The 24,497-nt window shown below is 33.3% G+C and overlaps 2 long non-coding RNA genes across 7 annotated transcripts in view; one reads left to right on the top strand and one right to left on the bottom strand.

The window, feature by feature from the left end:
- LOC105082733 (26S proteasome complex subunit SEM1) lies at window positions 1-22,663 on the bottom strand. 6 transcript variants are annotated; one of them, XR_006720999.2, is made up of 4 exons: window positions 22,473-22,663; window positions 16,748-16,865; window positions 5,891-5,984; window positions 1-204 (listed from the first exon to the last, which is right to left on the bottom strand). It is a non-coding gene; the product is annotated as a 26S proteasome complex subunit SEM1 (long non-coding RNA). The 6 variants fall into 6 exon arrangements; XR_006720997.2 differs by lacking the exon at window positions 16,748-16,865 and adding an exon at window positions 1,340-1,438; XR_006721005.2 differs by lacking the exon at window positions 16,748-16,865 and adding an exon at window positions 1,340-1,424.
- Window positions 22,658-24,497, top strand: part of LOC141578170 (uncharacterized) — a 154,912-nt gene continuing 153,072 nt past the window's right edge. Inside the window, exon 1 of the long non-coding RNA XR_012508203.1 lies at window positions 22,658-22,824. This is a non-coding gene — a long non-coding RNA (uncharacterized LOC141578170). The remainder of the gene's footprint in view (window positions 22,825-24,497) is intronic.

Below are 24,497 nucleotides of genomic sequence, written 5' to 3'. Positions count from 1 at the left end.
TTATTAGATGAAAACATTTATTTTTTGAGCTGCAAAAACAAAAATAAATCCAAGCAGGTAATGAAATAAACATGTATTTTTTAAGTGTCCCATCCTGGGTTCTCTGTTTAGAATTTAGTAAACAGTTCAAGTTTGAGTTGCTTCAACACTTCTTCCGGATGTTATGAGGTCTCCATCTTATAACCATGTTTCTCTAGTTCAGCTCTATTAAAAAAAAAAAAAAAAAAAAGAACATCAATAGACAGTCTTTACGATAAATTAAAGAAACAGATGGTTTTTAAGAAATAACATAATTAATAAATAAGCTAAGCCTAAACACCGATTTAAAACACTACCAAATAGCTTTACTTTAAGTACTTAAAAGGAATTCATATAAGGAAACTGGGTGTGAATCAACATAATGCTAATAAAATTTTGTTTTCTCATTAGTAAACTTATGTTTTATATTCCTTATTTTTCTGATAAATCGATTTATGGAAGAAATGTGAGGGATTTACTGTTATTTCCAAATACTGTACAATTACTCTGTTCATAATAAATATTTGAACATAAATTTTAAGAATCATTAACTATATGGCTAAGAACACAAGACACTGCTATCAAACTTTTAGAGATTTTATAATCCTAATCTGTATTACTGTTATTTACACATAAAGAATAAACAGATTGTTTTCCATACTGACATATATTGCCCTTATCAAAACAAAAATTATTAATCAAATTTAAGGGTGTGTGGGAATTATTCTGTATTAACTATATGTAAGCAAAATAAATATAATAAATAAGTTACTGAATATTAAACTTCACTTTCTTAACTTTATATGTGGATAAAAATCTCAAAAACTGGTATCAGTATAAATACAAATACTTTAAAACACTTTTTTTTAATAATTTTAAGTTATTTCTTCAACCTGAAATTTCAGTCATGCTTTAAGAATGTCAACTGTAGTTGATGACCTGCCTTGTATAAAACATTTACACAAAACATTTAGCCTTACAATCAATTTCAGCTATTTAAATTACCATTCCAAATATCACCAGCAACTTATCTGGCCACAATTCAGACTTTATAAAAGTCACAACAAAATTATGTGAGGGCCAATCTATAACAAAACATGGTATATATGTAAAGTATGATTAGTGTGCCTTACCTGCATCATTACATCCAAGATAAAAAGATAACTGTTTTCAAGAATAATTTAGCTTAGACACTATCATACTGTCCAATGTAAACACAATGCAAAAAATACACAGTAGGAATGATGTATATTTATTATTCATTTCCCCAAATGCCTTCACGTCCTAAAAATTTTTAGATATTTATAATACAAATACTGACCTAAAATCCATGAATAATATTAAGGCCAGAGATTATTCCTATGAATCATCTTTGTCTTCTGCTGAGGTGTAGAGGGCAGGATGGGCTGGTGGTAAAACACTAAATCAAGAGATCAGCACAAGCTTCTGACTCTACCCCTTCCTTTGCCAAATTTAACCAAAATGCTTCCTTTATCTCCTTAAACCCAGGAAACTGAAAATTATAATACTCGTCCTCTTCATGTTTCCTATTTAAAATGGAAATAATTTAAAAATTTTCTTACACAACAGCTGTCTGCTACTGTTAACAAAATCAATATAGATTATTCACTTTCTCTTCTTTTACAACAAGAAAAAACACTCCAAAACTCGACCTAGGATTTAGATAATAAGTTACCATATCCATCAGGTTTGTGTGTGTTTGCCTTTCTGACAGGAAGTGGTGACCAATTACATTTGTAAGTTGTTTACAAACACAAAGGAGATGATGTCAATCAGCTAAATTCTTAGAAACGATAAAAGAGTTCTTTGCTAGCATTTATAAGAGGTAAGAAACCAAAGGGAAAATAAATCAAGGTCATTAAGTACAAAACAATACAAAAACACTAATATCATGAGCCTGTTGAATGGAAAAATCCAACAGACACGAAAAGGGGAAGAAATCCAGCACAACTGGATGATATCACAGGACACACACAGTGAATATATACTATTGGAAACAAAAACAGCAGCATTCCTTTTACAACAGAACAAAAATAAGACTAACAGCCATTAGTAGGTTTCAGAACTCTTACTAACCAAGCAACTACCCTGCTGTATGACAGTGGCTATATTTGACATCGTAAATCAGGAACTATATTGGCTTCTTGGAATTTTTATGTAAAATGTAATGCAGAAAAGAAAAATCTCATAATCCTACCTATTCCTACTGGTATATAGATATATGTTTCAGAAGCAGCAAAAACAGTGACTTTTAGTTACTTGGACACACTTCTTGGTTGCCTTCTTTCTATTTCTACTTGTTAAAGGTAAATTACAGAAAGAGAAACATGGAAAGTAGAAGGCTAAGTCCTTGCTAGTAAGTCCATGCAGCTAAATAATAGGCAGACTGGAGTTGGAAATCAGGGAATCTGAGTGACTCTAGAAAGTGAACTGCCTCTCCACAGTTAGATGGAATTAGGATGCAACAATATCAGAAAACAGTAAAACATGTTCTTTACCATGGTTTATAACATCACATTAAGGGCCTCAATACATTTTATAAAAACTGAGAACATCTTCGTAGGAGACTTTTTAATCAAGATAATCTTTAAAAGTAAAAATATAATCTAATCATCATCTGATACTGTGCTGTCCAATATAGCAGTCAGATGTGGCTACTTATAAAAATAAATTAAATTAAAAATTCAGTTCATCAGCTGGACTAGCCACATTTCACATGCTCAACAGCCACATGTGACTAGTGGCTTCTGTAATGGATAGTGTAGCTTACAGAACATTTCCATCACTACAATAAATTCTACTTGACAGCACTGGTGATGATATCAACACCTTTGTTTAAAAAAAAAAAACTCATGACACAAATAGAGAAATAAAAAGAAAAATCTTATTTGGGAATAGAATTATCAAGATTTATACACTTATGGAAATCCACAAAGGCAGAAACACAATAGAGAACATAAGGGCACTGTGAAGGTGTATTATAAAAACAACATGCCACAAAGAATGTATGAATAATGTTCTATTTCCAAATTAGTAAAAAGGCAAGATGTAGTAGTGATAAGAAATCCAACTATCAATACATTTACTACTAAAAGTTCCCTGATAAAATCAAAGTATTCAATAATATCTTGATTTAATTGTTAAGAGAAAAGTGCTATTTTCTGAATAATAAAAGACAAACAAACAAACAAACAAAAAAACCCAAAAAAGCCCAACAAGCCACTTTGGAGAAATTTGACTCTTAAGCATATAGCAAAGGAAGAAAACTCATCTCGCCTCAACTTTAAAAATTTCAAGAAGATAACAGAAAACAAAAAAACTGATATAAGATTAAGAACACAGAATACAGATCAACAGAGTTGTAAGGCCTGAAAATAAGTATTCTAAAACATAATATGATTAAAATGAGAAAGAAAGGGGGGATGCATTAAAAAAAAAAGGTAGTTGGTTGCTTTGCTCTGATGTGGCAAAATAAATAAATCAATAATACACACAAAAAGAAAATGACAAAAACTTACATGCATAGAATTAACGTAATCCCAGAATGAAATACGTAAAAAAGAACAGATTTTTGAGAGCCATATATGGCTAATGAAGAATGAAAAGAGATAGACCCTTAAAGTAGATTTTAGAGAAAAATCAGGATTACTGTTCAACAGTTACTGTTCCCATCTTGTCCATAAAACTGCTAAAGGAAAAACATCATTAAGACGAAATTGAAAACTGAGACATGTAAGATAACTCTAAACTGCATTAAAGTAGCTTAAAGTCTCAAGGTTCCGAATAATTACATCTAAGGATACTGAAAGAAGAAAAACATACAGAAAAAAATTAGAGTCAGCAATTTTGAGAAATCATGGAGAACTGTAAAAGAACCAGAATAACAGAGAAAGGCAAATTGTACTATTTCCAAAAAAGAGAGAAAGCAGATGGGTAGAATTGTTATTAGTCTCCAGTAAAATACTAAAAAGTCTTTTTAGAATATAGGGTTTTTGAGCCCAATGCAGTGTACAACAAAAGCTATTATACCACTATTAAAAATAAATTTAAAAAATTAAGTATAAATTATCTCAGTACCTTTTAGAAAAATGTACTAGAGATTAGGAAATTAAAAGATTGCAACAGAATTTCTATATGATGATTTGAACAAAGCATGTGACAAGTCTACTTAAATATCTTTGTGGCCAAGACAGATATGTATGGGTTGAATCAAAGCAAAATCAGGGAGGAAAGAATTCTCTCTACAAATGGTACTGATATAACTGGATATTCACATGCAAAAGAATGAAGTTGGACCCCTATTTCACTCCATAGACAAAATTTAATTGAAAATGGGCTGAAGACCTAAATGAAGAGCTAAAATTCTGAAGCTGTTAGAAGAAAACATAGGGATAAATCTTCATTATCTTGAATTTGGCAAAGAAGTCTTAAAAAACAGACAAATCAGACTTTTCTTCAAAGAATACTATGAAGAAAGGGAAAAAACCCTAACAAAATGGGAGAAAGTATTTGTAAACAGTATGTCCGGTAAGGGCCTAGTACCCAGAATAAAAAACTCTTACAACTCAACAAAAAGATGAACTTTGAAAATGGTCAGAGGACTTGAATAGACATTCTCCAAAAAAGATATATAAATAGACAACAAACACATGAAAAAAATGCTCATCACTGTCATTAAAGAAATGAAAATCAAAACCACAGTGAGATACCAGTTCACACCCACTAGGGTGGATTATAATTTTTTTAAAATAGGAAAAATAAAAAGTTTTGGTGAGGATGTGGAGAGATTAGAACCTTCACACATTGCTGACAGTAATGTAAAATTGTTCAGCTGTGTAAAACAGTTTGGCAGTTCCTCAAAATATTAAACAAAATTACAGTATGACCCAGCAATTCCACTAAGCTCCCCCAAAACTGAAAACATATTCAAACAAAAAGGTGTACATGAATGTTCACTGCAACACTGTTTACAATAGCCAAAAACTGCAAACAACCCAAATGTCCATCATCCAATGAACAGATAAACTGTGGCATATCCTTACAATGAAATATTATTCAGCTATAAAAAGAATGAAATACTGACACATGCTATAACATAGATGAAATCTGAAAACATTACACTAAGTGAAAGAAGCTAGACAAACAACACAAGACCACTTATATGATACCACTTATATGAAATATCCAGAACAAGAAAATCCACAGAGACAGAAAGCCAATCCGTGGTTGCCAGGGGCTAGAGGAAGAGAGGATTGCTTAATGATGCTTAACGAATACGGTGTTTCCTTTTGAGATACAGAAAATGTTTTGGAATTAAATAGAGATGATGGTCGCATGACAATGTGAATATACAAAATGCCATTAAACTGTACACTTTAAAATGGTTAATTTTATGTTATATAAATTTTATTTCAATCAATATCTTATTTTAGGTAGATTTGTACATGAATATGAAAAAGTGCACTCCCATTAACCCAATCTCCATTCCAGTTTGAGAATCACCAATATGATGGGTCCGAGCACTCTATGATTCTAATTTCTGCCAAGTTATGCAGTATTGGTAGAAAATTAACATTGACAGAATTAAACCCACAAGGATAAAAAATTAGTAAATATGCTTCTATTTAACTACTTTTGTCAAGAGACTAGGAAGAACAAAAGCTCTATGCAATTACACAAGTATTCATGTTTAGAATCAAAGGAGATGAAGGCAATATATCTTACTTTTCATAATTCAAAAACATATTTCAAAGGTTAATTATCTTTTAAAAGGTCAATTATCATATGTAAGTTACACATTCCATGCTCACAATTGATATTAAGCCTTATAAAAGTCTGGCTTAAAATTTACCGTAACTGATTGGAGAAGTCATCTTCTACATTGTCATCATCCCAATTATCCTCCCAGACATGTGCATCTTCATCTTCATCTAAACCAGCCCAGTCTAAAAATAGAAACAGATGTTGTCTTAATATTTCTCAGAATTTCCATAATTACAAAAACACCAGAAAGCTTGCTACTGAAGAGTCTCTTGGTTCAAAACATCTAATACCATATCTATGAGAAATGGGAATCTTTCTCTTTAAATTTCAGTTTACACTATCTTGTTTTCTCAACTCTTGATTTTGCAGATAATTTAAAATAGTAATTAATACAAAAAATTCTATTTGCCATGGAAGTTTATTATAACTCCAGGAGGATATTTTGCTTATTTTAACTTGGGCTAATTTTTATAATCTTTCAAAAGACAGCACCTATAACACTAAAGCAAGTTGAGTAGCAGAAAGATACCAGTCTGGAATTTAAAACTGCTAAAGAGAAAAAAAAATAACTTATACATGGATAATAAAAAGTAGACCAAATTCTTTCTTTAACATGACTGTAAAATTATATTAGAGAATATCCTTATTCTTTAAGACATGCATGCTGAAATATTTGAGTCAAAGTTCATTTTCTTGACAGTTTACTTGTAAATGCTTCCCAAATATATGTATTATTTTATATCATATTTCTATCATATATATGCTAGAAATAAAGTAAATATTAAAAAATGTTAACTGATGAAACACGGGTGTTTGTTGCTCTCTTTTTTTAAATTGAGGTATAATTGAAATGTTAGTTTCAGGTATACAGTATAATTCAGTATTGCATACATTGCAAAATGATCACCACAATAAGTCTAGTTAACATCCATTACCAACACAGTTACAATTTTTTTTTTCTTGTGATAAGGACTTTTAAGATCTACTCTCTTAACAACTTTCAAAATGCAATAAAGTATTACTAACTATAGTCACCATATTGTATATTACATTCCCATGACTTACTTTTATAACTTCAAGTTTGTACCTTTTGACCCTTTCACTCATTACACTCCTCTTCTCAATCTGTCCTCTTTTTCAAACTTTCTATAGGGTTGAAAGTTTCAAAATTAAAATATGGGGAAAATAGTTAAACAAAAAATCATTTGGAAATCACCTCTGGAAGCCATCCCTATTCCCACTCTTCCTCCTTCCCTTCAGAGATTAGGTTCCCTTTTTTTGTGTGTATCTCTATCACAACACCTATATACCGCACAATCATAATTATCAGTTTATATGTCTCTATCCATTACTAGTATTTGAGCTCCTTAAGAGTTAAAAACTTTTTTATCTATCTTTGTATCCTTATGCTACAGACAATACCTAAGGGCATATGCAAAATAAATTGTGAAAGATACAACAGAACTCTAAATCAGATTTTGTATATTTTTGCTTAATCCCCTCCCCTCCAAAAAGAGTAGTATGAGTTACACACTCTCTTCAATATGTCCTAGTAGCTTCACCTTGGTAGTTACTTATTAGAAACGTGGCTAAGAACATTTCAACCTAAAAAAAATAAGAAAGGATTTTCTTATAAAGCACATAAAGATTTAGGCTATTCAACAATGGTTCATATGGGTATTCTATTCGTTACATTATGTATCTAACAAAAAATTTTAAATGCCATATATGTCATCATGATTTAAGAATAGAAGAAATTACCTCCATTTAACTGGGCCCCCAAACCAGAAACTTGGGAGGCATTTTAGCTATTCCTCTCTCCTTCAACTATCACAATCAATCATTATGTTCATTTCAGCTCCCAAGTCTCTCCAGAGTTAGTATCCCGCTCCCTATTCTTGCTGCTAATTTAGGATTATTCCTTTCATGGACCAGTACTATGGTCTCTTTCTCTGTCCCTTCCTCCTTAATCTTACATAGTTTATACCCATCTTTCATTGATGCCTAAAATGATCACCACCATTCCTGTAAGTTACTATTCAAAACCTTCAGGTAGGAAGCACATTTCATTAAATTTGCAACTCTAATGTCTATAGCTGAGTGCTGGGCACATAGAAGGCACTCAATAAAATGGGTAAAGGGAACTAGTTTTCTCAAGTTCCCTTCCTCTGAGTGATCAATCTGAAGAAAACAGACTGTGTGTGGTTTCAGTGAAGCCAAAAGTATATATTTTAAGGTAGAAGAGAGAACAATACCATGTATTATAAGAATACTTTTGAGAACTGTGATCATCTCTTTGAATGCTCCCTGAAAAGAAATCACGTAGGAAATTTCTTTAAGACCTCAGTGCCTGAAAATATAAAGATTTCTCTTAGGCAGTTTATTCCACGTTGCCAGGAAGCTCAGTCAAATATATACTCAACTTTGTATAGGGTAGTGAATGTATATTCATTAATAGAACTTTAATAAATAAAATACTGATTTTTATTTGCATAAATGTTCTTACATCTCTTAGTAATACTGTTATCCTCAAAAAGGAAATATTGTAATGATCTAAATTCAAATCCTATACTATTTTCTTAAGTCCTTAATAATACTAAGAATTAATTACATCTCAAAATTAAGTTGATTGGGCTAGAGGTATCTTTACATGTTTTCCTTTTTATAAAAGTAACTTGAAGCTCAAAATGAAAATTTTTATTCTGTTTGTGAATCCATCTATATTTTATAATAAGAATAGATTAAGTAGTTAAAGAAAAGGAAAACATTCAGAACTTCCCTCAATCTATGGAAGAGTGATCAGAAAGCTAATGTAACCAAATTTTTACAAGTAATATATCTACTCCCAAAGCTAAAGATAAACTGAAAGAATAACATTTCTGCACTTTTATAGACTAGCAAAGTGACTTAAGAGTTAATCAGTAGGTATAAGGATAAAAGAGTACTATTACTCTCATATTGCTATTGCAATCAACAATAAACTGTTTACTATGTACACTATTATACATAAACTTCTGTTTTTCTAAGAACAGAGAAATCTCAGAAGGAAGAGAGCTATTTTAAGGCAAAAATAAAGGGGACAGAAATTGCAGTATTAAGTATACAAGAGAGGAACATTTAAAAAAGATGGTATGGGGTGTAGCTACGATCAAATTTTAAATTGAAAAGGAGCTCAAACAGTAGATACATTTCTCTAATACTAAATCACCAAAAATCAACTATATGATTTTAATTTCTTAAATTAAAATTCAATAAAGCACTTCAAATGATAGAAATTCAGATTTTTGTACGTTGAATTATAATGAAACAACTAAATCAATTATTCTTTTTACAGCAAGTAAATAATGACTATAATGCTATTCCTCCACATTCCCTCCAGCCTTACTATAACCTACAGCTCTGAGCCATCTAATAATATTAATGGACAGTGTAGGATTTTTTTGTTCCTTGTTATGCCTTAATGACACTAAGGCCTTCCAGTATAAAAAATTCACATAAAACTATTTCATTAAATTGCAATGCAACAAAGTTTGGCTTTATACTTCAAGTTTTTAATAAAATGGCTAAGACTGAAGATGATTTAAAATTACAGGATTTTGGAGATAGAGAAAGCTTTAGAGGAAATTGTACATCACATCTCTCTTTGTTTAAAAAACCACCACCATTACCACCACTAAAAAACAGAGAAAGTGAAGACCGTTATACAAGAAAATATTTATTAATTTTTTTCTACCATTATTTCATGACCTCAAATCCTAGACTTCAAATATATTTGGGTTGAACCTAGAAATAGGAATTGTCAAACTATCTGTTTTATTGATATTTTAAGGAATCTTTATAAACATATCTAATGGAGTTTAATGTTCCACAAGATAATTTGAATACATTAAGACTGAACAAATATGTACTCGAGTAAAGGAGGTGACATAAATCAAATCACAACTGAACTTTAAGGTTCTAAGACACCAAGCCTCACATGAGCCTGAACCACTTTTAACTGATCAGCTTCCTCAATTGTTAAGGAAATGATAATGTGTCAAAAGATTCAAGTTAAAAAAAGTAACAAGAATATTTATTTCACATTTCTCTGCTAACTTTGTAAGCCTACCCTTTCCAGAATGATAAAAATACAGGGCCCACAGGAACTTTTACTCCAATTATGACTTGATTCAAAATGTTGATTTCAATATTGTTATTACTTCATGTCACTCAAATATCTTTAGGTTGGCTTTCTTTTAACTTTTAGAGACTATTAAAAAAAAAAACTTGTTAATTTGTACCCAACTGCCTCAGAGAATCTTGAACAAGAAACAATGAATTCAATAACTTATTTTGTAGGTACTCCAATCCTTAATTCTATGAAGGTTTGAAAAAAAAAACCAGAATTTGTAACATAAATGGGAAATAGTTGTTTGAACAATGTCTTTTTAAAATTTTAAGACTGGTACAATTTTTAGTTTATCAAGTTGAATTCTGACCTCTTAGCATAATGATAAGGCATCTCTCCCTCCTTTAATAACCATCTCATGTTACTTTAATGGCAAGGAAAGGAAAAGGAAGAAAGTAGAAATAAAGTCCCAAGAAAAAGATACTGGCTTATGAATGGAAATCAGTATTGTAAGCAAGATTTGAGGTAGAACACACAAAAAAAGATTTTAGATAATAGCTCTATATTTCTTTGCTATCATTATACAGTACTTCATAATTATGACACTATTGAGTATACAAAGATATAAAAATGGAAAAGCTGGTTAAATTCTTCATTAATCATCATATACTCTTCAACATTAATGTCTTAACCTAAGAGTAAGATGCACTGATACCTATATGTCATGCTATCCTTCCAATTATCATAGATGAAGAATCCAAACAATAAATAACTTTTTGAATTATAATTTATTAAGTATTTTAAATTATGTAATAAGAGCATCATTAAGAAACTTAGTGTTCACACTGACAACTCAGAATCTATAACCTATTTTAGGTGGAAACTATAAAGATTTTCTTTAGGAATGTACTGAACTATATCACATAAAAAGTTTAAATGATAGGGTATAACACCCCCAAGTTTATTTCCAATACTTAAAAGTCCTCTAAATTGTACATGTTACAATATATATAAACTACAATATACGTAAACTCAACTAAGTGAATGTGTAACATAAAAACATGTGACTGTTATAATCTCTGGGATACGGCTGATTTCTCCTGCAATACATCTCTGAATTGTGTTTTAATTTTCAATTATAACACTGTACTGATAACCATGCAATTTTATTTAATTGCTTAGTTTTTAAAGTCTTAAACTCAGAAATAGCCTTTTTAAAAAGGACAAAATAATAAAATCAAACAAGGATACCTGATTTGTGTCTTATGTCTTCCTTCAAGACTTAGATAACTATAAAGTACACACTATACTTTATTCTCAACATTAAATGCATTGCCAGGATTGTGATTAATCATTTAAATAACCACAGACGTGTTTACTTCAGTGTGCAGTCCTCCAGATGTGTATTGATTAAAAAAATTATCATATTTTAAGAAGTCAGAATTGGAAATAACCAATAACAGATGCCCAAGACACTAAAGTTTCTAGCAATTCTAAATTATTTAAGACTTTGCCCCAAATTTGGCTTTGTTCACATTTGTCAGGGTGAACTACATCTGTGACTAGCTTTAAATTTCAAAAATCTGACTTATCAAACTTCCCACTTAAATCATCTAAGTATCACCTTGACATTTAAGTGTGAAAAAGGGTTTTCTCTCAATATTTTTAAAATTACTTACTCTCCCCATACTCCAACATACATTCTGACATTTCTTAAAAGTATGAAGTATACATACCACATTGGAGAAAATTAAAGAGGAAATTCCATTTATACCAAATAGGACTGCAAATGTTCTTTTCCATAGCGATTTTCAGGAGCATCAAACTCTCATTCATTCCTTAATAATAAAGCTACTCTGAATGTAAACAAACTAATTTCCAAGAAAGTTTCTTCAAATAAAAAAATGTGCATGTATACACAGAACTTTACATGAAGAAAAACATAAAAGAAACAAAGGAAAGTTCAAAAAAGTTCTAAATTGTACAGTCACCACCATAAAGTGAGTGTAAAAGAAAACAGCAATAGCTGCAAACAGCATCATTATACTCATGAATATGATAATGAAGTCACACTAAATCTAGTCACTCAGATAAATTTACATGTGTTCCTGCTTCAGCTGTGTAAGAGATTACAATTTTTTATAAAATTTCATTCCTATAGGTTATCAGTATACAAATCATCTATATACCCCAGAAATCTAATGTCTATTCAGTGACCAAAAAATCACTACTAGCATAGCACTACTGTACTAGATTGTCTCCAACAAGGACCAAAAATGTCAGTGGGGAACTTCAGAGTAAATAACCAAAAGCAAGTCATAAATGATGTTGCTACCAGACTACTGGTGACCTTTCAGTTGTTTGCAATCAAGAGTCTGACACAGAGGCCCAAAATACCTTGCATAACCATTTGTAATTTTTCTTACATTTAAAAGGACGTTCAAACACAATTCTTTTCATGACTAATTAAAAATATCTAGCTAGCTAGTTAGTAGAATGATTCTGACTTTGTTTCTCTTTGTTGATTAGTGCTTTTCTTTCTAATTCTATAAAATTTCCCAAAGCCATTAATTACTCTCAGCTTTTCCAAGCCCTCATGCTCTACACTCAACTTGATTCTCTCATTCTGATCCTCCATATTACTGAGTCAAAGGTATCCAATGTAAACTCCACCATCGGTCTTTCATTACTCATGCAAGTGCAAAAATCACAACCCCTGATTTCTTCTTATTCCCAACACTCCATATCAAACTAGTTGCCAAAGCCTCCTTGTAATTCTTGCATCACTTTCTTCACTTCTTCCCTAATACCAACCTCTTTCAGTTCCTTAGTCCTCACCTAAGCTATTGCAACAATTAGTTAATTAGCTTCCCTGACTGGCTTTCTATCCTCTCAAATTAATTCTACCGGACTTATTTTTCCTGAACTGTCTACTGCCTAAGAGAAACTCACTTTTATGAACTGCGCTAACGGTATAGATGATAATCTCAAAATAATCTTTAAGGCGCTCCCAATGGACTCAGGGCTTTAGGAGTTAGTTTCACTGAATCAGACTTTTTTAGTATTCATGTAACCCCATTCCTGAATAACTAGTTGTGATTCTTGAGGACACATCCCATATTGCACATAGGTACAGAAGATTTTGACCTAGCTACGGTAAGTTACAAAACTCAAAATACTGCTTTGAAGATGGCATTTCTGGGAATAAGCATGGGGCTCCATGAGTCTCCTTATGTCCCTGCCAGTCCCTCTTCCACCTGGTGACAAGCCATGGACATGTCCTGGCATGTATGCAATACAGCAAGACCAATACAAGAGCAGTACTGAATAGTTCATTAGATCTAAAATTACATCTCTATATAATATATATAATTTATCTTCCTGCATTTTTGAAGTATAAAGTAGTACACTGTATCTGTAAGCTTGTATATTTGTTTCACCCTTTGTAATATTTAAGAAATGCTCATTCTTTACAAGAAAAAAGTATTAAATATCAAAAAAATGCTCTGTGATATTTAATTTTTTTTTTTTAAATTTGTAATGTGTTGCTCCTACACAAGCTTTCTGGAAGTACCCATAACTAGCGGGACACGTGTAAATTCCCGAAGATCCATCCTGGAATTCTGTGCCCCACAAAGACAGTGTATGGCCAGAGCATTTACAGAGCATGACTTTTATACATGTAGGACAGCAATGTGTATATTTATATTTAAGGTGTGTTTACTGTTACAATTCCATTATTTATTTCATTTACAGTTATAAAAACCACTCCTGGATACAAGTTTCTAGTTGCCAGTGACAGTCTGAAAATAATAAGCATACTAAAATGAAGCATATCAAACAAAAAAAGTCCCAACTTCTCATTCACCTAAGGATAAAGTCCAAATTGGTCATTTGGCTTAAAGCTTTCCACGATTAGGCCCCAAACTACCTATACTTGCAACCACTATTTCCACCAAATAAAATAGCCAAATAAAACACACATACACACTAAGTTTCCACTTCTAAGCATCTACTCTTCTTCCCTTCTTCTGGAAACCTCTTTCCTACATTTCTACCTTTTGAAAATTCTGTTCAAATGTTGCTATCTCACATGGTACACAACTGGAAATAATTTCCCCTTCTTTTCAACTGCTGTTTTACTTTACTATCAGGTATTTAATTCCTACACCCCACCCACCCCACCACCACCAGAAGGAAACCAAGTGAAATCTTACCCAGAAACCCAACAGATAAGACAGTCAAAAGCAAAGTTGCTCTGGTTTAACTGCGGTGGAGCAGTAAGGGCTCAGAGTCCCATCTCCCAGGATAAACACCTGCAAAATACTAAAAAGCTCAAGGCTGGTATGAAAACTATTGTTTCATATCTTTGTTGACATTTATATCACTAAGTTCAAAGACAATATCTACCTAATGAGTTAAATTTGCCTCAATACAGCCTCTAGCTAACTGTGTCCCTGGTAAATTATCTTGCTAAGCCCCAAGTATAAAATCGTCATAAGGATACTATGAGGATTCAATGAGACTATGTATCTAAAGCACTCAGTACTGATAAATGGCAGCTAGAATCATTTTCACTCTGCACCTTTTAGTGCCAGATTTATAGGAAGCATTCAACAAATACATATTGAATGAATAAATCATTTCTTACATGCTAATCACTGCAAGGTAACTTAAGGGGTGAGGGAAGGTAAAGAGAAACAGGTTCCAGAGTAAAGACAATACCATTTCTACCAAGCATTACATCAACAACAGAACACAAAACTAGAAAAAAAAAAGGTATTTGGTGAATTTTTAACACTTCAGAGAAAGGGTATAAGTAGAGTTTCTGAAACTTACCTACCCCTCATTGTTTTCACTGTTCATCACATCTTTCAATGAGTTATGTTTAAAACATTATGTAGTAACACTGAACACTATTTAAGTCATAATTGCCTAACCACTTCATTTCATTCGGTCAGTTAAATAGCTTATCAAATCGTTGTTCAAAGAAGTTTTTACTGTTTTAATAGCCTGAGTCACACCTCTCACTAGCTCCTCTCAAGTCCTAGAATCTTGATTTGGGGTTTTTCATCCATTGTATTTCTTTATGCCTCTTGAACATTTATATATATCCTTAAACAATGCATGCTATTGTTTTATGGTACCTTCATATTTTATATGACTAACCACACTATTTTTAAAAGTACTTTTGGAAAAACTTTTGACAATGTTCTTTAACTTAGAAGTTTTGGGGGGGAGGAGGGTATAGCTCAGTGGTAGAGTGTGTGCTTAGCATGCACAAGGTCCTGGGTTCAATCTCCAATACCTCCACTAAACATAGTAACTTAATAAACCAAATACCCCCCCCACCAATTTTTTTTAATTTAAAAAAAAGAAGTTTTTAATACTAAAAAATAATCAAATAACCAACAAGCCCAACAAGCTTAATTTTGGATACACCTAAAATTACAAAAATACTTGTCCAAAATCATTCAAATTCTAAATAAATATCAAACATCAAGGAAAATCCAAATCCTTAAGGAGTTAAAGGGGAAGAAAAGAAAGGGGACTAATGCCTATTGAATACCAATTTTGTGCCAAACTCTATGCTATGCACTTTACATGTATCATTGTCATGGACTGAATGTTTGTGTCCCCCTGACCCTGAAATTCCTACGTGGAAGCCCTAATTGCCCAATACGCTGGTGTTCAGGGATGGAGCCTTTAGAAGGTAATTAGGCTGTATTAAGTCATAAGCGTGGATAGGAAGAGACTCTACCAGACAGCTCCCTTTGCTCTCTCCACCTTGTGAGGACATAGCAAAAAGGTGACAGTCTATAAAGCCAGAAACAGAACCCTCACCAGGTACTGAATAGACTAACATCTTGACCTTGGACTTCCTAGGGTCCAGAACTGTGAGAGAATAAATTTCGATAGTTTAAGCCACTCAGTATATTTTGTTAAGGCAGCTCAAGCAGACTAATCCAATCATATAATTCTTACATGACACTAATTGTTATCCACGAATTACAAGAAGAAACTGAGGATTAAAAAGGTAACAATTCAAGTCAAAACATAATGGTCAATCTCATTCAAAGAAATCAATCCAAATCAAAATGATGCAATTCCATTTTTCATCCTTAGGTTTCCAATGACTAAAATTTTTACTAGGGAATGTAGGCAACCTTATGAGGGAAAGGTTAACTGTAAATGGAAATGTTAATTGGTGTAAACCTTGTAAAAGGCAATTTTAGAATATATGTCAAAATTCAAAATACATGGTCCTGAATGAGTTGTCAAGAGTCCAAGCAGAACCAGGGCATTCCTGTGGAGGAGCAGTGTTGTGTGGTTGGTGTGTCAGAGCTAGACAGGGTGAAGAAGCCATCCAATGCTGGAGTAAGGAGGGGATACAGTGGCCTGGCATAAAATGTTGAAGCCCAAGTGGGATAAGGAGGGGATTTGTACGTGAAGAGGGCAACAAAGATTGGTTAAGGAGGAGGATGACCAAACAAACAATATATTTAAGATAATGGAGGCCAAGTTTTTCACTGTTGAGGAAGAAAGTTAAAAATGTGGAAAGGGAAAAAACTAGAATGAATCCCGTGATATTGAACTGTAAATTAGAGTTATCTGTGTGAACTCATGATTTTATACAACCACATACATAAATAGATATAAAAGTGTATATAAGTATACACACATTTGTATATATATTCCTTCCACTGAGAGGATGCCAAAAGCAATTAGCACAACTGGAGTTAAGATCTTGCCTTCCAAATATCATTCTCCATCAAAAGGAATCTGCCATGAAGAAATGGCTGATTCAGGAGTGGAACAGGAAAGGTGTAAGATTACCTTGCAATACCTTCTTGTGCCAGAAAGCCAGTAAACATGCACAAAGAATGATGGTGACATGTCAAAAGATCACAGAAGACAGCTTGACGGGATACCCCATGTCCAAATTTGGGACAATCTGAAGATCAAAATATATAATAGCAATAAATTAAAACCCACTGAATTGGAATCTACAGTCTGTATGATATAAATAAGCAAATGAATAAAATGAAAGTTTGATGATGAATGGAATACTGTATTTACATAGTTTCAAAGCCCTTCCTAATAAAATATCCATTAATTACCAAGGAAAAATTAGTAAACTAACAATGGAAAAGTCTCACAGACACCACCTTAAGTTAATATCATCAGCAATAGAACAAATGAGAATCATGTACCACCTGATAGGATGCAATGGGAACACAGTATCACCACTAAAATGTTCCTGCCAAGGTGCAGAACCTGAATCTAATCATGTAGCAACATGAGACAAATCAAAGTTGATAAACATTCTATAACTGGCCTGTAATCTTCAAATGTGTCAAAACCACAAAAGTCAAAGCCAATCAGAGATCTGCTCTACACTGAAGAAGACTAACAAGGTATGATAACTGAATATAATCCATGATTCTTAGTCAAGACATTATTGAGACAATTGGGAAAACCTGAAACGGGTCTGTGGATTAGATGACAGTAACATGTCCATGTGTTAATTTTCAATTTTGATGATTGTACTAAGGTTATGCCTTTGTAGAAAATATACATTAAAATACACAGGGGTGATGATGAACATCAGGCTGGCATCTTAGTCTCAAACGGCTCTGGGTAAAAAAAGTTGTCTATACTGTATTTTCAATTATTATATAAGTTTGTAATTATTTCAAAATAAAAATTGTATTAAAAATTTAAATGAACCTGCCAACTTGACCTGCAATTTCCTCAGTTTATCTTACAGATAAGCACAAAAACTAAGATGTAAGAATATTCACTGCAGCATATTCTATACCAGAAAAAATCAAAACACAAAAACAAGCAAACAAAAACCTAAAACCACCTAGATACCTATAGATGTTTATAGACTATTTAATATGCATTCAATGGGCAAGTCGTACACAACTATTAAAAAGCATGAGGTAGATGTTTATATTAAATGTGAACACATGTTTAAGATGTATAATGTAAAAATCAAGTATGACTATAGTATATAAAATATGGCCCTTTGTGTGTATTTAGAGGATACACACACACACACAAAATTTCTGGAAGGGTAATTTAAAAAATGTTTACCAGTGGTTACCATTAGAGCATGAGAAGTTTTGGGGGGAAAGGTGGGGAAAAACAGTGCTTTTACTTTTTATTTATACCTTTTAATAGGTTTAAACTTTAAACAAGCAATTAACTTGTACAACTGTTCTATATATTATACCGCAAAAATATTTTAAAGAATTTAAGTAACTAGTACAAGTTGACAAGTTAAAAGTTGATGATTGGTGGATTTTGAACCTAGGTCTGATTCTAGATTCATCATGCTTATTCCATCTCGGGGTACAAAAACTTTCTTCTTGTATATAATCAACCATGAGACATTCAATAGGTACTTTGTCATTCGTTGTATTTATCTATTTTTTAAAAAAATTTAAGTAACATTAACTCTCTGTTTCTTGCTACCACCATGCAACTAATATAAACATATGATGTTGTTACTTACATGTCCACTATACTACATTTAGTAACTGAAAATACTTGAGCCCCTTCTGGCAGTAGGTAAACTGACTAGTGCAGTATTTGACATAGTCAGTACTAGCTGTATCTACTTTCTACATTTAAGACTCTAAGGAACCCTTCTGTTCAGGGCTTAGTCCATTTGGTATCTGATACTCATGTGAATATTTCTCAGTGGCATTTTTCATAGGACAATTTTTCCTTGAGCAGGACTGGCCTATGCATAGCACACATTTAAACTCCTTGGCCTTTACCCACTAAATGCTAGTATTTTTTTATTTTGTCACTTGTCAAGTGAATGTGCTATCCAAAAATATTTCCCTGTTTAAGAACCACTATAAGATGTTCTACTTTTGTTAGGCTCAGGTGAGAATGCCACAGTTATTCCAGAATACTGGCAGCATTAGGGAACCCCCAGCAGCTTCAGATAATATAGCAGTTCCACTAACTAAAGAAAAGTTACAGAATAGTATATATATTAAAACAAAAAACAACAAAACAAAACAGAACTCTCAATTCTGGCACAGAAAGAAGAGAATAAAAGAATTTAAAGGGCCATTTGTTCTTCCCATTTTTACTCATCTACTTCTAATTGTAAAAGAAGGGAGATTAATGAAAATATTTTACTATCCTTTCAATATATGTCTGATATGAAAAATTCAAGTTTAAATAAATTATAGAGTATCTCAGTTTTAGACTCCACTCTACTACCTAGCTGTATGATCTTGACAAGTCTTATTTTCTCTAGACTTTAAGTTGCTTTCCAGTTCTAAAACTTTAACCATGCCAGCCTCCAAAATTCTATTATAATCAATTGTTCCCAAAAGGTTGAATGTTTTCCTAATAAAGCCTATTCTCAGTCAGTTTAAATAGTCAAGAAGTTGCAGAAATCACAAAGATGCTAAACATGATTTTTAACAGTTCCCACTTAGTGACCAGATTACAGACACACCCACCAATTAGAACTGTGAGGAAATGCCAATGTAACAGATTCAGTCTAATAAAAAAGGAGCATTTGTTCCCTTGCACCTTCAGAGAAATCACCCCATGTTTCACCTCACACTGAAGAGCTATTCAGAAGAAACAACGAAGCTTCGGTGAAAACACATTATCTTAGTTTCCTTTTTAAAATAGAAATTCCCCTTCCTTAGACTGAACTGACATCCTACCAAACAAATTTTTATCCAGGATAAGTTGTAGCAACAACACTACCAAAAGATCAACAATCCTTTAGTCAAACCAGGGATACATAATTTCAGTAATGGTTTTCATGTAGCAGGCTCTTATGTGCAAGCTACCCTAGACATTGGACATTATTCACTTTCTGTGAAATATGTAATCCTATAGATTGACTAGAAGATTACAGGCAATTTAAAATTGTATCTTTAATAAATTTGTCCATGGCATATTTCCCATAAAGACAATCACAAGAAAAAGAATTTCCAAAGGCAAAGAACTTGGAAAGTAATTCAGGGCGTTAATAACTGAACTGAAAGCTTAAACACTCAAAGATTCAACAGGCAGTTTTAAAGTATTGCTACTCCAACTTCAATGTGCATATAAATCTTTTAGGAATCTTGGTAAAGTCCAGACTGACTCAGTAAGTCTAAGCTGAGATGTTGCATTTCTAACAAGCTCCCAAGTAATGCCAAAACTACTGGTTCACACATCACACTTTGAAATGAAGTTACACCCAGACCAAAAAAAAAAAAAAAAAAAAAAAAAGAAAATGAAAGAAATGTAGTTTCAAAAGACAAATGATTTTCTGGTGATATTTTTTCCAAGTAGTTTTTCTTCTAGTTTTGCTATTTATCAAAGCAGTTTTTATTATATTGATTGGTTTTACATAGTGGCCTAATTTTGTATCCAGCAAATCTTATTATTTCAAATTAACACAAAAGGAAAACCTGTCTGAATTATAAATCAGAGAAGAAATATACAAAAATTGGAACAAAACAAAGGCATTTCAAATATTCCTCATTCCAAATAGAAAGTTTCCTGAATGAATTAGATTCTATAATTGAAACCTGAAGATAAATTTTCTGTAAGGTGACTAATAAATGGTGGCTTATGTTAAAAAAAAAAACAAAAAAAACCAGTCTGTTGTTAGAGGCCTTTGTCTTCAGAAAAAAAGTATTCTTTGCTTTTTAATTTTAATGAGTTTTTTAACTATATGACTACCAACATTTTGAACAAATTGATGCTCTTAACAAACTTAGAATAAGAACAAACTACATATTCTACAAAAGCTGATGAAATGAAAATTGCTGAAAAGTCATGTGTATCATCAGGTACACAGTTATCTCTATATTCTTTTTAAGCAGTCAATTCTCAACTACATATTTTAAACACAGGTTCACTGATTTAACAAGCATTAACTGACCACCTACCATGTGCCAGTCCCTTTGCTAAATGTTAGAGATTTGGGTTGAAACTGGCTTGGGTTGGGGACTCGGAAAGACCTTTCACAACCTGGTTTTATCACTTAATTGCAAGTTTTTTAAATCTCTGAGCATCAGTTTCCTCAGAGTTGTGATAATTAGACTGTATAATATAAACAAAGTACCTAACATTATACCTTGTATATGACAAACAATGAATAAATGCGAACTATCTCAAGTATCAAGTTTGAGTTAGAAGTGTACCCTGATTTCAATAAACCAGTCTTCTACTACATAGCTCAATGCTGGAGGATTATGAACCATCCTGAAAGTGAGATAAAGAAAACAGGTTTGGCCAGATAAATCCACTACCAAAACGAAAAAACAAACAATCCCCACAATACATAATGAATCCCAAACTGAAAATAAATGTGCTTTGGGTTAGTTTGAGTTAGTGTAGTACGCACTCTAATGTCTTCCACAAAACAGAGTACACTAAGAACAAATGTTACAACTATGGTTTTATGCACAGTGGGATCATGATGGGGTACAACTTGGACAATTTTAGTGAAGCAATAATTGCTTCATGTAACACATTTGTACACCATTAACCACAATGCTCTTCCCACCGCCTTCGGAAAGGCCACCCAATAGTAACCTCCTTTTTTTACGAGGTAAATATTTATCCTATGCATAACAATTAGCCAATAAAACAATAATTGTGAAAACCTAATTGGCAACAACGACCTAACAGAAACAGTACAGCTGAAGAGTTTAAGAGCTCTAGTGTCAACTGGGCCCGGTGTCCAACATTTCTAGCCAGTTATGTGACACTGGGCAAGTTTCTTAACTGTTTCAAGCTTCGGCTTCTTTATCTGAAAAATGGTAATACCGGTACCCACTTATGTATCTGTGAAAATGAATTAATACAAGCAAAGCACTTAGACAAGCAACCACCCAATTAATCTTAGCTATTTGTTATTAACTACAATAAGAAAACTAAAGTTCCTCTAAGTAAGCACGAAGCTAATAAAAATGTAGACGTTTTAGGGTCTTACTATAAATCCTTAAATTACGTTAGTTTGAAGTGAAGTGACCAAAAATGAGTGAGAAACAAGAGGAAGACAATAATGTGAATTAGGCAGCAACGCCTGGTCCTCTCATCCTACTTAACAGGCTTCATATGCAAAGTCCTAAAAATAAGCTGCACTGGCCTACCTAAGAAGAACAATTTAATGCTGGAAGGTTTAAAGGCAACGGAAGGCTACTAACTCCAAAAAATAAAGAAAGAAAAAAACAGAGGGAAAAGAGATTATGTAGACACGAAAGAGGTGGCGGGTAGCCCCGCTGAAGAGTAAAAAGACCAACCAACCGGCGTTCTGGCCTAGGGACCCAGGGTCACCGTGGCTCCTCCCAGTGAGGAAGCAGAAGACATTCAGCCTCACCGGCAATGTGAGTCCCACCGTGACACTCGGACCCGAAGCCGGCCATGAGGGTCGCGCGCGCGGAGCCTCGAGAGCCAGCCGCGGGGGTCCAGACCTCCCGCGGGCGCCTCCCGACCCGGCCCGTGCGCCTGCGCCGCCTCCACTCAGAGGCCTGAGTCACCGTCCGCGCGGCCGAAAGGCCGTAGCCCAGCCGGTTACCTTCCGCAGGGAACTCCTCGAACTCGTCGTCCTCCTCCAGGAGACCCAAGTCTACCGGCTGCTTTTTCTCTGACATTGCGACCCTCCGCGCCCAAAACCTCTCAGGCCAGTAGGAGAGTCGGAACCCCTCACTCTCCCTTCCCCACAGCCGCCACCGCCGTTGCCGCCTCTGAGGCCGGTCGTACCATAGAGACGCGGGAAAAGAGTAACCAGAACGGCGCGAGGAATGCTGGGATACTGGAGGTCCGCCCAGCGCTTCCTGCGGGTTTAACCGTCCTTCAGAGTTAGAAAGATGGATTAATTTGTGCTTTTGCCGTCTTGTCCGGACTCTCTGAATTGACAAGAGTTCAGGGTAGGTTTCTCTGACTGGAAAAAACTCATAGTGTGTGGAGAAAATAAACACCTTTACCCAGTTTAGGCTGAGGAATGAAATGTCGGCTAAAATGCATTAAAGGCTTGCCAAGTGCCAGGCCCTGAACGTAAATTAGCTCCGTCCTTAAACCAATTCACTAAGTATGGTATTAAATGTCTCCACGTCACAGAAAATTCAGGTTCAGAAAGAAAAGCCAACGTCACTTAGGTAGTGCTAGACAATCCAAATGCAGATTTGTTTGCGTGACTTTAATCTCCAAGCTTTCCCATTATTCAGTGTTCCTCTGCGTTGTAAGCTGTGGTAAACACCTTGTTAAATAGAGTGTGTTTGTGTGTGTAAAAACCAGTTTGTAGGTTATTATAAAATAGTACTATGTAAAACTCGATATATGTAACGTATTATCGTGTTCAAGATACGTAACTTTGAATTTTTCAAATATTATTGAATATCATTTTGAATGTAGTGTGAATTACCTAGAACTATATGGTATATGTGTGTGGCATGTGTATTTGTAGTATTATAGAAGAATATTATGTAATATATGTAATTGGGTATTATTGGAAAATTTGATACATGTGTTTGCTTGTATATTTAAATCCCATTCCCTCATTCAACAATATTAATTTATACTATGTACTAGGCACTGGACTGGAAATCAAACATTTATAGACAAAGGCCTTCCCTTCAAGGAGTTCATATTCCACTCAGAGACATGTAAACAGATAAATCACCAAGAAACATAGTAATACACTTGAATCTCTATTTTAAAATAAAATTATCTGAGAAATGAACACAATGTATGGGCATACAGAAAATGGAACAACTAAATAAGAGCACAAATTTGGACAGGAATTTGAGAACCTACAACTAAAACTACAATTTTTTTTTATAAAGCAATTATATTAATTTTTGGCATTGTATTTTTTTATTTTAAATGTATTTTTATTGAGGTACAGTCAGTTTACAATATTGTGTCAATTTCTGGTATACAGCACAATACTTCAGTCACATAGGAACATACATTTGTTCTCAAATTCTTCTTCACCATAGGTTACTACAAGATATTGAATATGGTTTTATTATTTTATTAATTTTTAATTATTCTGTCTTTGTAAAAAAATTTTTAAACAAGATGGTTCTTACACTATTTTGATTTATGTTGTTACTGAAAACATCAGCAATCTTCAAATTAACTTCAAAGTGTGTAATTTGACATGTTATGTAAGTAAATACCAAATTAAAGAAAAGAAAAGATGAGGAAAATCTAAAACTGGAAGTAAATGTAAACAGTGAAATCTCTTAGAGTTTCATACTCTTATTATGCCCTCTATCACACATATTCCATATACCCCTGGCAACCACTCATCAAGGTGAGGTTTTGGGCAGGCAGTTTGATTTAGGCAACAAAGAGTAAAAATCGCAGATCTGAGACAGTCATTTTGTGCAGAGATGAAAGATCTGACCAAGGACAAATCTAAAGAGATGGAAACATTAGTGACTACTAGTATAGACAAGGAGGGATGTTTGGGACTAACTGCTGATAGGTGCAAAGTTTCTTTGTCGGGTAATAAAAATCTTCTGAAACTGGATAGTGATGATGGTGGCAAAACACTGAATATGCTAAAAAACATTGATGTGTACACTTCAAAACA

This window comes from Camelus bactrianus, chromosome 7, assembly GCF_048773025.1.
Source record: "Camelus bactrianus isolate YW-2024 breed Bactrian camel chromosome 7, ASM4877302v1, whole genome shotgun sequence".
Taxonomy (NCBI): domain Eukaryota; kingdom Metazoa; phylum Chordata; class Mammalia; order Artiodactyla; family Camelidae; genus Camelus; species Camelus bactrianus.
Note: the sequence above shows the minus strand (reverse complement) of the source record. Positions and strands in the feature narration are given on the sequence as shown.